The sequence below is a fragment of the Trachemys scripta genome, chromosome 16 (genome assembly GCF_013100865.1).
Source record: "Trachemys scripta elegans isolate TJP31775 chromosome 16, CAS_Tse_1.0, whole genome shotgun sequence".
Lineage (NCBI taxonomy): Eukaryota > Metazoa > Chordata > Testudines > Emydidae > Trachemys > Trachemys scripta.
Genome location: NC_048313.1, coordinates 14,517,317 through 14,531,462, shown reverse-complemented (window position 1 = coordinate 14,531,462; position 14,146 = coordinate 14,517,317). Strand labels below are relative to the sequence as shown.

At 45.6% G+C, this 14,146-nt stretch overlaps 1 protein-coding gene across 3 annotated transcripts in view; it reads left to right on the top strand.

The window, feature by feature from the left end:
• Positions 1-975: 975 nt before the first annotated feature.
• Positions 976-14,146, top strand: part of R3HDM2 (R3H domain containing 2) — a 99,856-nt gene continuing 86,685 nt past the window's right edge. For all 3 annotated transcript variants that reach the window (XM_034792221.1, XM_034792220.1, XM_034792218.1), the window contains exon 1: positions 976-1,147. The gene's annotated coding sequence lies outside the window, so the exon portion shown is untranslated. The remainder of the gene's footprint in view (positions 1,148-14,146) is intronic.

Below are 14,146 nucleotides of genomic sequence, written 5' to 3'. Positions count from 1 at the left end.
GACCGAGAGTCTGAAGCCCCTAGAGGGGAAGGGACTTGGCCAAAGTGCCAAGGAACAGAGCTGGGAAAAGAACCCAAGAGTCCTGACTCTCAATGTCCTGCTCTGACAGTTCGACTCAGTATTAGGACCTCTTATTTCTGCTGTCCGCATTGACTTAGATAAGCCTGGCATGTCCAGTATGTTTTTAGAGGGCAAGTGCTGTTTACTGTATAAACTTCGACAAACAAGCAGTAAGCAAAAAGGAGGAGAGCAGCTTTGAAAAGACGCTAACTACTTTAATTTTATACCTTAGATGATTTATTGTGACCCCTTCGCTGGCAGGTGCTATAGGGCCTCCGTACTTTGTGCTTTGCTATACTTTGGACTTTGCCGTACGTTGCCGGCATTAGAGCACACTGCAGGAAGGGGCACCGTGTAAGTGCCTGCCGTTATTGTTTGGAGTTGCCAGACACTGCGGTCTTCACGTTTCCCATCAGTGTTTCTTGCTCTAATGAGGAGGGAAGGAGGAGGGAGTTACTCGAGTTTGGCCCTTGGACGCTTTCTGCTTTAAAATAAGATACAACCATATCACAAAAGAGTTGGCGCTGTGGCAGCAAACTGGCAGACTCTGAAGTGCCAGTGCTTGTTTCCAGCAAGCAACGTGGGGTGGTGACTATTGGCTGCCTTTCTGGCGCCTGGCTGCGAGATGCTGATGAACTGCAGAGCCTTTTGGGAGGTATGTCTGTAACCTCTTATTACGTGTGTGTTGTATGGCGCTTAGGAGCCCTGAGTCACAGGCCAGGATCCCTTTGCGCTAGGCGCTGTACAAACACAGAACAAAACGAGGGTCCCTGCCTCAAAGAGTTTACAGTTGAAGTAGAGATTTTGCTGGGCCCTTTTCAGAGTGTCTGACAGCCTTATGTTTCAGCAGTGGGTTATTAGAGCGAGCTTTCCCTTTAATAGCCGGAGTCTAATGAAGAGCCAAGCAGCCCCCCTGGACGCGACTTGGAAGAGCCCTACTTGCATTTCCCGCTCCGTGTGGTAGCCCTCTTGTGAATTGGGTCCGGTTACCAGTCAGGTGAGAGGAGCAACGACCTCTGTGTGTGTCTTCACTTTCGTACTGAAAGGCCATCTGTTTTGGGTGTCCGTATATTGCATGTGATGAAAGGTAAGAGAACTGTTTTGGCGTATAACTTTGGTGTAGCAAGAGTTCTGTGGGAGTCAGGCAGGTTAACCCAGTTGTAATGACTGGACCAGTTGATTCTTTCATTGAGAGACCTGCCACATGACTTCCCAGTATATGGCCAGTGTCCATAAGGAACCCAAATAAACGTGATTATCGGCGTACCTTTACTTTGTGTGACATGTGAAAACACTGGCAGAAGGGCTGCTGATACAGTCTCGCGCCATAATTTAACATCACGTTATTAAAATGTCCTGAACGCTGCCGTTTTCCCTACACGCTTTGGCAGGCAAGCACTTTTTTCAAAGATTTGGCCATTGTAGGCTCTTGAAGTGAGTATCCTAATTAAGATCATTAGCATCCGTATCAATTGATAATCTAGCGTATATCTTGATTATTTTTCTCGTTCTGGATGACTGCTTTATGTTGCCAGGCAGCTAATTTCCGAGTGATTTTAAAGGTGCAGATATTAAAATGAATTGCATGCCTTCCAACTCTTTCCATTACCTTGCTAAATTTAGACTAACTAGTGCTGCTGCAGAATTGAGACCTCTGGGGATTTTAATAAGAGTCAAGGCAGATAATAGCCAGACTCCTGGAGCAGCAGAGAAGAAAAGTAGCCTCAAATTAGCTTTTTGCATCTGTCATCACAGTTACTTTATTAAACCCAGGTCCTACGGAAAGTCAGAGCAACACGCGTGCTCATTCACAAAGCTGATAATGCAAACCTCATGATAGCTGTGGCTTGGGGACAGATTGGATTAATGATCCAGCCTGACTTCCCTCTCCTAAATCATGTCCAGTCAAAATTCCTCAGCATCCCAGGCTTTCTGTCCGCGCGCCCCCAAGTTGCCGAGCTCAGAGCGTCTCCTTGCTCTGCTTTCAGATCTCTGGGGGATGCTGACTGGCTGCTCAGCAGATGAGTTTTGCACTTGGCAGCTTGTTTGAGTAGAGCAGTTGAGTTTTCCGTCCTTGCAGTGTCTTGCTGCTGTCTGCTGCGTGTCTTTAAGCCAAAGTGGTGTTCGGTACAGTTAGAGATGGGAACAGGAGCCTGGACACCTGGCTTCTAGTCTTGCCTCTGTCAATGATTTGTAGGGTAACTTTGGGCAAGTCACTTCACCTGTCTCTTCAGATATGCAATCTGTGCTATGGGTGTGTGACGAACTGGGACTGTTCTTGCTGGGGTGTGGGAATGCTGACAGGGGAGTGTGACTAGGATGGTCTGCATCGGGGGATGGGAGCCGGCCCAAGGGAACATACCTGAGCTTGTAACATGAGAACCCAGGAGGGGGTTGGAGGTCAGGTGACTCCGGGGCCCGGGAAACCGAACAAAGGCTGTGGGAGGGGTCGCTGAAGGCAGAGTGCTGGAAGCAGGCTGGAAGGAGGCTGGAGAGATGGCTGGGAGGCAGAGATGGCTCTGACCCCCCAAGGGGGGTGGGCTGGCATGCCCTGGGACCCCAAGCTGGACCTAACTGAGGGGGGCCCTGTTGTCTGTGCCTGCAAGACCTGTCTTGGACTGTATTCCTGTCATCCAAATAAACCTTCTGCTTTACTGGCTGGCTGAGAGTCATGGTGAATCGCAGGAAGCCGGGGGTGCAGGGCCCTGAGTCCCCCAATACTCCGTGACAGGGTGTAATAAAATGTTCCTCCTTCACAAGGGAGTTTGGAGGCTTAATGTTTGTACAGGAGCTTTGAGATCCTACCATGAAAGGTGCTATAAAAATGCTATGTAGCTTGTTATTTGAGCTACTTTGCCTGTATTAAACTGAACTAAAATTTAATTTTAAAGGGTAAAACTTTCAACAGGGACTTAGGACCAGATTTACAAGGTATTTAGGGGTCTAAAGGTGTCGCTAGGCACTTAGTGGGAGTTTCAGAAATGCCTGGGCACCTAACTCCCCCTGAAATCAGTGGGATTTGGGTGCTTGGACAATCCTACTAGGTGCCGATCTGCATCTTTAGGCGCTTGGAGCCACAGTTATTAGGGTGTTTAAGTCCCTTGTGAAAATGGGACTTGGCATTTTTGAAAACTTTAGCCAAAATGGCCCAATTTTTATTTTAAATCCTGAAAAAAAGTGTAGTGGCTGTTAGTGGGTTATGGCTCCAGATCTATACCTGCACTTTACAAATTGAAGGTTGAAAGATCCCCGACTCTGAGGGCTGGTCTACACTGAGGGGGATCGATCGAAGATATGCAACTTCAGCTACGAGAATAGCGTAGCTGAAGTCGATGTATCTTAGATCGACTTACCTCCCATCCTCACTGCACAGGATTGATGGCCGCAGCTCCCCCGTCGACTCCGCTTCCGCCTCTCGCCCTGGTGGAGTTCCAGACTCGACGGGGAGCATGTTCGGGGATCGATTTATCACGTCTAGATGAGATGCGATAAATTGATCCCCGATAGATCGATTGCTACCCGCTGATCCGGCGGGTAGTGAAGACATACCCCGAGGAATTGGCTGCAGTTATCCCTGGAAACAAATTAATAGCCAAAACCTGTGTTCAACTGGAGAAAATAGATCGAGAGTGAACTTGCCGGTGGCATGTGAAAGAAGCAGTGAGAGATAAAAAGGCATCTTTTAAAAAGTGGAAGTCAAATCCTACTGAGGTAAATAGAAAGGAGCATAAACACTGCCAAATTAAGTGTAAAAATGTAATAAGAAAAGCCGAAAAGGAGTTTGAAGTTTTTTTAAGTACCCATCAGAAGCAGGAAGCCTGCTAAACAACCGGTGGGCCCCCTGGACGATCGAGATACAAAAGGAGCGCTTAAAGATGATAAAGTCATTGCGGAGAAACTAAATGGATTTTTTGCTTCAGTCTTCACGGCTGAGGATGTTAGGAAGATTCCCAAACCTGAGCCGTCCTTTGTAGGTCACAAATCTGAGGAATTGTCACAGATTGAAGTGTCACTAGAGGAGGTTTGGGAATTAATTGATGAACTCAACAGTAACAAGTCACCGGGACCAGATAATATTCACCCAAGAGTTCTGAAAGAACTCAAATGTGAAATTGCGGAACTATTAACTATGGTTTGTAACCTGTCCTTTAAATCGGCTTCTGTACCCAATGGCTGGAAGATAGCTAATGTAACACCAATATTTAAAAAGGGCTCGAGGTGATCCCCGCAATTACAGACCAGTAAGTCTAACGTCAGTACCGGGAAAATTAGTTGAAACAATAGTAAAGAATAAAATTGTCAGACACATAGAAGAACATAAATTGTTGGGCAAAAGTCAACATGGTTTCTGTAAAGGGAAATCATGTCTTACTAATCTATTAGAGTTCTTCGAAGTGGTCATCAAACATGTGGACAAGGGAAATCCAGTGGACATAATGTACTTAGATTTCCAGAAAGCCTTTGACAAGGTCCCTCACCAAAGGCTCTTATGTAAATTAAGTTGTCATGGGATAAGAGGGAAGATCCTTTCATGGATTGAGAACTGGTTAAAAGACAGGGAGCAAAGGGTAGGAATAAATGGTAAATTTTCAGAATGGAAATGGGTAACTAGTGATGTTCCCCAAGGGTCAGTCCTAGCACTAATCCTATTCAACTCATTCATAAATGATCTGGAGAAAGGGGTAAACAGTGAGGTGGCAAAGTTTGCAGATGATACTAAACTGTTGAAGATAGTTAAGACCAAAGCAGACTGTGAAGAACTTCAAAATGATCTCTCAAACCTAAGTAATTGGACAACAAAATGGCAAATGAAATTTAATGTGGATAAATGTAAAGTAATGCACATTGGAAAAAATGACCCAACTATACATACAATATGATGGGGGCTAATTTAGCTACAACTAATCAGGAATGAGATCTTGTAGTCATTGTGGATAGTTTTCTGAAGACGTCCACGCAGTGTGCAGAGGCAGTCAAAAAAGCAAACAGGATGTTAGGAATCATTAAAAAAGGGATAGAGAATAAGACAGAGAATATCTTATTGCCCTTATATAAATCCATGGTACGCCCACATCTTGAATACGGCATATAGATGTGGTGGTCTCATCTCAAAAAAGATATATTGGCATTAGAAAAGGTTCAGAGAAGGGCAACTAAAATGATTAGGGGTTTGGAACGGGTCCCATATGAGGAGAGATTAAAGAGGCTAGGACTTTTCAGCTTGGAAAAGGGGGGATATGATAGAGATGTATATAAAATCATGAGTGGTGTGGAGAAAGTGAATAAGGAAAAGTTATTTACTTGTTCCCATAATATAAGAACTAGGGGCCACTACATGAAATTAATGGGCAGCAAGTTTAAAACAAATAAAAGGAAGTTCTTCTTCACACAGCACACAGTCAACCTGTGGAACTCCTTGCCTGAGGAGGTTGTGAAGGCTAGGACTATAACAGGGTTTAAAAGAGAACTAGATAAATTCATGGAGGTTAAGTCCATTAATGGCTATTAGCCAGGACGGGTAAGGAATGGTGTCCCTAGCCTCTGTTTGTCAGAGGGTGGAGATGGATGGCAGGAGAGAGATCACTTGATCATTACCTGTTAGGTTCACTCCCTCTGGGACACCTGGCATTGGCCACTGTCGGCAGACAGGATACTGGGCTGGATGGATCTTTGGTCTGACCCAGTACGGCCATTGTTATGTTTTTATACGTTGCACAGTCTGTACAGCAGTGAATTAGGCCTTGTCTGTTACCTAGCAGCCCCAGCTGTGGGTCAGGACTCTGTGATGCTAGGTGCTGTATAAACACAGGATGAAAAGACTGTTTCTGCCCCAAAGGGCTCACAGTATTCTGTACATGGGGAATTTTTTTTTATCAGTTATACAAGTATAAACACCCCCTATGGACATTCTTATACTGGAATAAGTGTGTCCATGTGGAGGGAGTGGGTGGGAGGTCATACCTGGATAACACGTCTAACATTCCCATGTAGCCAAAGCCTTAGAAAGCTCATTGTTTTCAGGCAGCTCCGCTGCTCCGAGGGAGTTCCTGTTTTGTGCAGTGCGGCAGGTAGCTCTCTGAACCCTAGGAATGCTGAAGCCCTCGGCTGGGTCTTGATGGGCGAAGCTGGTTTTAAAGCACTAAAACTTGGAGCTGGGGAACCAGCATGAGTCAGAGCGGCCCGTGGTGCAGTGGCTGTTGTGGGGAATAATGATAATACTTTCCTCTTTCTGGCACCTTTCATTGAAGGATTTGAAAAGGGCTTTTGCAGCATTAATGTACTAATCCTCCTACCCCCACTGTAATAGGTGAGCGTTATCCCTGTTTTACAGGTGGATAATCTGAGGCACAGAGAGGGGAAGTGGCCTGCCCAAGGTCACGCAGTGAGGCTGTGGATGGAACCCAGGTGCCCGGCTTCTCCCTGACAGGCTGATGCCCGGTGTGGCATTTAAAGGGACAATGTCGTGTTGGTTGGATTAGAATGTAGAGTTAAGTGATTATAAAACCTAAGATAAATACAAGTGTCTGCATGAACTTTTAAAGTTCTCAGTGAAAAGTTGTTGCTGTTTGGCTGTAACCATTCTCCTCTGGCAATTTCAGCCCAAACATTGTAGCCCTAGTGAAATGAACTATTATAGGCATGGCTTTAAAGTGGTCTGAAAAAAAGTGTTTCTGAGAGGATGGGGGGCTATCAGAATCTGGGAGCAGCAGCTTTGGTAACCAGTGCTTAAAGTGTGTGCCTCGATTTTGAATTCTGTTTCTCTGAGTGGGTCTCTGGCCATTTCCTCTCACACACTTTAAGCACTAATTAAAAGAGAGGAATTATTTATTTCTGCAGTGTTGTAATGTGCACAGTGCTTATCCGACACACACATGATAAAATGGGGCCCTATTCTCGGTTGGTCCTTAGGCACCATCGTAATAAACACGATGGCTATTAATAATGACTAGTCTAGTTTCATTGTCTAAGCCGAGGGAGGTGCAGAAAACAAAACTTGTCCAGTTTCAATGCACTAAGATTATGTTGGTAAGGAAACTTATTTTTTAAAAACAAGACTTTAATCTGATGGTGATTTAAAAAATGTATATGTTTCTCTGCCTGTAATCTAAGGTGTGTGTGGTCGTCAGAACCTCACCTTAGACTTCTGGCTTTCAGGACGGATGGGTTTTGTGTGTTTATCCCCAGCCTGGGAATCAGGAAGTCTAGATCTAATTCCCAGCTCTGCTCTAGATGACCTTTAGGAAAGATGCAGACACATTGGAAAGATTCCAGAAGAGAGCAACAAAAATTGTCAGAGGTTGAGAAAACCTGGCCAATGAGGAAAGGCTAAAATCTTGAGAAAAGAAGACTGAGCAGGTGACGTGATAAGTCTTCAAATATGTTCAGGGCTATTATAAAGAGGACGATGATCAGTTGTTCTCAGTGTCCACTGAAGGTGGGACAAGACATGATGGGTTTCATCTGCAGCAAGGGAGATTTAGGTTAGATATTAGGAAAAACTTGCTAACTCTAAGGGTAGTTAAGTACTGGAACAGGCTTCCGAGGGAGGTTGTGGGATCCCCATTGTTGGAGGTTTTTAAGAGCAGGTTGGAGAAACACCTGTCAGGACTTATCTAGGTTTACTTGGTCCTGCCTCAGCACAGGGGGCTGGACTGGATAAACTCTCGAGGTCCCTTCCAGCTGGACATTTCTATGATTCTATGTCCTTGGGCAAATCACTTCCCCTCTCTTTGCTCATTTCCTCATCTGCATAAGTGGGAACATGCTTCTGACTCATCTCAGGGGAGTGTTGGACTTGTTAATGTTTGTAAGGTGCTTAGATGCTGCAGTGAATGGAGAGGGGCCTATAAATTCCTAGATAGAACTTGAGATTTCCCAATCGTTAGCACCTGGTTCAGTAACATCAAAAACAGAGAGAGAGACACCCCGGACAGTGGGAGACAGGCACCTCACCATGCTCCTGAAGAACTTGCCTGTGGGGTTTTGTGGCAGTAGATCTATGTGACATCTAAGAAGGTGTAAATGAAAGTAACTCCCTCTGTAGCGCATCTTTAGCTCCTTCCCTAGCCAGGAGCAGCCGGAGAAAAGCAGGTAGGCCCTCGGGGTGGTGCCTTATTGGCAGAATGGCACCTCTTAGGCCACTGCAGTGTGTCTGGGGCAGAAGTCCTGGTGAGGGACTTAACGCAGAACCTCCCCCAAATTAGAGCATTCCCGACAGTGTCTCAGGTAGCTCTCCCTTTGAATATTGGCTAAGGAAGGTTTCTTCCTCTATCTGGAGGAAAGGAACCATGTCAGATGTCTTTCAAAGTGATGTTGGGGTTGCTGTTTACCATAAGCAACTCCGCATTCTCTTTGGAAACCTCCCATCTGTGACCTGGCTTCTCTGACTGTGCCCGAGAAAGGTGTGGGGGGAAATCTCTTGTCTTGGTTCAGAATGTCCGTTTTCTCAATCCCCTGCACCTTCTCCTGTTCTCTAAGCCCTAGTGAACCCGATTAAAAGACAACCTGACCTACTTCTGGCTTTTGAGTTCGTAAGCAAAAGTGAGGATTTCTCCTGCTGAACCTGAGTGTGGGTAGCAGCCGCAGAAGCATTGATCAGATTTCCAAGAGGGTTGCAGTGTCAGAATGCTGGGATTCCCTTGTATGCGGCTTGTCAATAGGGCACATGCTGATGTCTTCGTCTGTAGACAGCCCAATTTCATTATGTATTGGGAGCGCATACTGGGTTTGTGCACTGCAGATTGAGTCACTCCCATTGAATTTCTCTCCGCTGATTATTGAGTGTGGGCAGATGCACCTACTCGTTAGACCAGCCCTCTTATATATTTTTTAATGAAGTTTTAAAATCTTTCGATTGCTTTGACATCCTTTTCTTTGAGAGCCTCATTTCTCCTGAGCCGAGTTTAGACCCAGAGCCCCTTTATTAGGGGAGATATCTCCTTGTGGCTCGGAAACTGACCTGGTTTGGAAGACTTCGTGCTTCTGATCCTGCTTGAAAGTGTGGCTTGTTGTCTTTGTATCAAACCTGGCAACATCCAGAATGATTTGGCATTGCGGGACAAACTCGCTGGCCCATGTAAGGCTGGGTCTACGCGGCAAAAGCTGTGCATAATTGTGTCCACAGTATCTTGGTAAAAATTCATACCCCTCACTGTTCTAGTTATACCAAGTTAGGGTGACCAGATGTCCCGATTTTATAGGAACAGTCCCGATTTGTGGGTCTTTTTCTTATATAGACTCCTATTACCCCCCACCCCCTGTCCTGTTTTTTCACACTTGCTGTCTGGTCATCCTATACCAGATCAAAAAAATGTTTGTAGGCAGCCTTTAAAGTGCTTTGAGGCTCTTGTTTGGAAGCTGCTGTAAGACCCTCATTTCTATTCGACATGTCATAAAATGAATGCTGTAGACATAATGGTTGTGAGGAATGCAAAGGAAACCTTGGTCAGAATCTTTAAGGCGTGTCCTGCAGGCAACTAGAGGCATTTTCCCACTTCCACAGCCCAATGTAATTAGTTGTCTGGGGTTGCAGACAGGTGGATTTGTAAAATAACCCCTCCCCCGAAACAAACGCTGGTTCTTGCCTTATCTGTAGGTCTTCCAGGGGCATCTCGTGGTTATTGTAAAGCATTTAAGGGTGCTGAGCCGCTTGGATTGCTAGAATGGCTGAATGTTCCCAGGCCTAGTGAATGGGGCTGTCTTGTGCTGCCGAAGGAACCCGTCTTATTTAAACGGTAAAGCAAGTGAGGGGAAAACGTTCTTAGTTTAAACAACGAGGAGTCCTTGTGGCACCTGAGTTTAGTTCAGGTTTCCTGGCTTGGCAGCCATCCTCTCTTCAGGGCAGGGGTATTGGCTTCCTCCTGGGCTTGTCTGCAAAATGCCCAGCAGTGCTATAGACATAATACATATTTCATTACTTTATATATAGCAATTCTCCAGGGCTCTGAATAAGCCAGGCGTCTCCCCCGGCACAGCTCTGCCGGTGAAATGTATCACTGTTCCCTCTTAACATCTTTCTTTTTTTAATGACTTGCCAAAAAAAAGCCCCAACTTTTTCATGTAAAATAGGAGAATATTTTAAAATTGCAGTAGCACAAAAAAAGGACCCGTTCCCCCAAAGCACAAAACTTGAACCCCTCCCCCCACAACATGGGCCACTGGTGATTTTTGTTGTATTTAAATTGTCAGTTGTCCCTCTCAGTGCAATCTAAGGTTAAGCCCAGTTAGGTCAGGCCATCCTGTAGTGCCTTTCAAGATGCGTGGGCAATGCAGGAGCGTGGTGGGGGTTATACCTGAACGGCTGCCGTTATCTCCTGTTTTCGGGTACGGAAGAGTAGTCTCTCCATTCTCGTACAGTGGGTCCCTGGTTCTTCCTGCATTGTTGAAAAGAGGGGTGCTCCCAATATCAGGGTTCCTAAACTCACAGCTAAACATTAAACAATTGCCTTGAGATTAAATATACTCAGCTGTTTTGTGTCACATGCTGCAGGATACTCATGCCTAAAAGATAGGTCTCAATTTGTGGCTTGAATTGCTGGAAGGACTAGCTGGAGTAGATGCGCTGTGTCTCAGGAGTGACTGGATTTGCCAGTTTGATACTTAAAAGCAGACTGGAGCCAGTATACAATAACGCACAAGAAAACAGTGAAAAATCCCAGGGCTCCCGAAAGGGAGGGTCGCGACTGGAATACTCTGTGTCAAACCTCAGTTGGGTCATGTGTGTATGTATCTAGCAGCAGCAGCGGTTCTGTAGCCTTTTCCAAACGTTTAAAGGGCTGCCGTCAACTTGAAATCTAGTCATTTTAAAAACATGAAGTGTTTCGGGGCCCACGCCTGTCCTCGTGTCTCCCCTGCCAAAATCAGTGAAACTGTGGCGTGGTCTTTGGTTTCTTCTCCCCACTTTGCAGTGGGGCACTGAACACAGATCATTCACTAGGATCAGACTGGTATGTCCCCTGTGTTCTATTTCTGTGCATATGCTAATAACTGGGTAGTGCTTCCTAAATGACGCCAAGGTAGCATTGATTTGGATATCTGGCCCCCTTTCTGCTTTTGCTGCACCTCAGGGCATTGATGTTTTCGGAGTCGCACCTTGCCTTTGACTAATTTCTGGCTGGATTTCCATGGATAGAGATTGTGCTATGTGACTTATCGCTTAAATGAGCCTCTGTACCAGCTGACTGTAGGATAGTTAAAGTAATGCTGATTTTTAAAAAAGGCTCCAGAGATTATCCTGGCAATTACAGGCAGGTAAGACTCTCTTCAGTACCAGTCAAATTGGTTGAAACTACAATAAAGAACAGAATTATCTGACACGCAGATGAACGTGATCTGTTGAGGAAGAGCCCATATGGCTTTTGTAAAGGGAACTCATGCCTCACCTACCTATAAGAATTGTTTGAGGGTGTGAAATAACATGCGGGAAAGGGTGAGCCAATGGATATAGAGTACTTGGACTTTCAGAAAGCCTTTGACAAGGTCCCTCCCCAAAGGCTCTTAAGCAAAGTAAGGAATCATGGGATAGACTCATAGACTCTAAGGTCAGAAGGGACCATTATGATCATCTAGTCTGACCTCCCGCATGATGCGGGCCACAAAATCTGACCCACCCACTCCTGGAAGAATTCTCTCCCTTGACTCAGCTGTTGAAGTCCCCAAATCATGATTTAAAGACTTCAAATCGCTGAGAATCCTCCAGCAAGCAACCCCTGCCCCATGCTGCGGAGGAAGGCGAAAAACCTCCAGGGCCTCTGCCAATCTACCCTGGAGGAAAATTCCTTCCCGACCCCAAATATGGCGATCAGCTGAACCCCGAGCATGCGGGCAAGATTTTCTAGCCAGACCCTCTGGATAAGAGGGGGCGGTCCTCACATGGATTAATAACTGGTTAAAAGCTAGGAAACAGAGTAAGAATAAATGATCAGTTTTCACAGTGGAGAGAGGTAAGTAGCAGGGTCCCCCAAGGATCTGTACTGGGACCAGCGCTGTTCAACATATTAACAAATGATCTGGGAAAAGGCGTAAACAGTGAGGTGGCAAAGTTGCAGACAATACACAATTACTCAGGGTAATTAGGTCCAAAGCTGACTGCAAAAAGTTACAAGCTATCTCACAAAACTGGGTGACTGGGCAAAAAACAGCAGATGAAATTCAATGTTGATATATGCAAAGTAATGCACATTGGAGAATATTATCCCAACTACCCATACAAAATGACGGGGTCTGAATTAGTTGTTACCACTCAAGAAAGAGATCTTGGAGTAACTGTGAATAGTTCTCTGAAAACATATGCTCAGAGTGTGGTGGGCAGTCAAAAAAGCTAACAATGTTAGGAACCATGAGGAAAGGGATAGATATTAAGACAGAAAATATCATAAGTGCTACTATATAAAGCTGTGGTTTGCCTATATCTTGAATACTGTGTGCAGTTCTGGTCGCCTCATCTCAAATAAGATATATTGGAGTTGGAAAAAGTACAGAGAAGGGCTAATTAGGGGTATATAACAACTTTCATATGAGGAGAGATTAAATAGACACGGACTGTTTGGCTTGGAAAAGAGACGACTAAGGGAGCATATGACTGAGGTCCATAAAATCATGACTGGTGTGGAGAAAGTGAATAAGGAAGTGTTATTTACTCCTTCACCTGACACAAGAACCAGGGGTCAGCCAATGAAAGGAATGGGCAGCAGGTTTAAAACAAACAAACGGACGTACTTCTTCACACAACATACAGTCAACTGATGGAACTTGTTGCCAGGTGACGACATGAAGGCCAAAAGTAGAACTGGGTTCAATAAAGAATATGATCAGTTCACGGAGGCTAGGTCCATCAATGGCTATTAGCCAAGATGGTCAGCCATGCAACCCCATGCTCTGGGTGTCCCTAAACCTCTGACTGCCAGAAACTGGGAATAAGTGACAGGGCAGGGATCACTTGATAATTGCCCTGTTCTTTTCATTCTCTCTGGGGCACCTGGTACTGGCCACTGTCGGAAGACAGGATACTGGACTAGATGGACCACTGGTCTGACTCAGTATGGCCATTCTTATGATTTCTCCCTTAATTGTGGTCTCGAACGATCTCATGTTCTTTGCAAAGGAGGCTCAAGGTGGTTTCCTTCATAGTATTCTCCGCCTTTGCTGGCTGTCCGGCAACATTGTGATGCTCGAACTCTTTACAAGGGCCAGGACCCATTTTTCCTACCACCTCTGTCACCGGTGACCCTTGATCTTCATGTTTGACAGAAGGCTGCCCCGTTGTGGCCTTTATGTAGTGAATCTGGATGGAAAATGGGAGAGGGACGGGAGAACCAAAAAGTACCATCAGCATCTTCCTGGCCTCGATTTAAAGCCTGGCTATTTCTAGAAGTTCGCAAATCAATTTGAAACAGGCTCAGCTAGAGAAATGGGTCAGTTACAGTGGTGGGAAACTATCGCTGTTGCTGCTTCCCCATGGATAATGTGTCTTTGCTCTGCTTCTGTCCCTTAACGATGCAACTCCAGCGTCTGGCTTAATGTACCCAGCTTTTTCCCCCGCTCCTCCTCTGACTCATCTGAGCATAGGATTTTCCCAAAGAGATGGGTCCATGCATCGAACACGGGCTTCATGTGCTCAGATCCCAAAGGCAATGGTGGTGTTATTTGGTTTGTATTATGGTAGCACTTGGAGGCACCAAGCAGGAGCGAGGTCCCATTGTGCCGAGCACTACACAGACACCCGAGATGGTCCCTGCCCCAAAGAGCTTGCAGCATTATTCGGCAAGACAGAGAAAGGACGAAGGAAAAGAAGGATCTCCAACTAATCTATATTTCCCCCATCACTGTAACACCTCACAGTCTTTAATGCATTTAGCCTCACAACACCCTAATTAGAGCAGCGCTGTTATCCCTGTTTTACAGATGGGGATCTGAGACACAGAGAGGGTAAGTGATGACCCAGGAATTGAACCCAGAATCTCAGACTGCTGTAACCACCACCCCGACCTTTCTGAACAGAGCAGAGAATTATCCCAGTCCATTAGCAGCTCTCACTTTGTGACCTGTCTTTTAGAAATGCTGAGCAACCCCAGCTCCAGTTGGTCAA